This window comes from Belonocnema kinseyi, chromosome 8 (genome assembly GCF_010883055.1).
Source record: "Belonocnema kinseyi isolate 2016_QV_RU_SX_M_011 chromosome 8, B_treatae_v1, whole genome shotgun sequence".
Lineage (NCBI taxonomy): Eukaryota > Metazoa > Arthropoda > Insecta > Hymenoptera > Cynipidae > Belonocnema > Belonocnema kinseyi.
This window is the reverse complement of record NC_046664.1, coordinates 97194727-97195592: the sequence shown is the minus strand read 5'-3', so window position 1 is coordinate 97195592 and position 866 is coordinate 97194727.

The following is an 866-nucleotide window of genomic DNA, read 5'->3' as shown; positions in this document are numbered from 1 at the left end:
GTAAATGGTAGCGTGCCCAGAGGCAGACCACGGAAAGAATGGTTAGAATCTGTTAATGAGACCCTAATTAGAAGAGACATAAGAAGCCACAAAAACACGAGAGACCGGTAATGAAAAAATGCATGGACGTAAAATAAACTAGAGAAGTATACTAGGACAGAAAGGTATGGCGGCAAATAGTTAATAAAAAGAGTGTCAGTAGAGTGAATGACGCCTGAAACAAAAGACCTTGGCTACTAATTGTAATATTCTCGCATTCCAGAAAAAAACAGGAAACTAATGAACAAGATTGTGGAATGGAAAGTCTCCGACAAAGAATATTTTTTTTGAACTACTAATATATTTTGATCCAATTAACTACACGCAGAAAAAAGAAATGCAATATCTTTTTATCAAGAAATGTAGAGGGTGTCTTGTAACCGTATAAACTGGCTACCGGTCCAATTGATCATGGAGTGAATTCACGGCGCAATCAGCAATGAATGGATTGTATCAACTAAAAAACATGTCTTTTTGAGATTTCTGTGAGATTCGTCACATTACTTCATATTCCCACGTAGCAAGGAAGGGGTTTTATAACAAAACAACACAATTTTAGATGGCACAACTTATTCACATTTCGCGTACACTTGACAGTTTATTGTAGCAAGACGTTTCTGTGTTCTGTGACTGTTTTAGCTGACTTTTATTGATATGAGGTAAATGCGAGAGTTTTTTTGTGTGTCGCGATGGCATGGGCGCGTATTCAGTCGTTCCTGAGATCGCCATCTCTCAGTTACGAATGCAGTTCAAGATTATTCTACAGATCGCAACTCGTGTAATAGTATAGTGGTTTAGATAATTGACTTGCGTGCTTATGCTTAAGC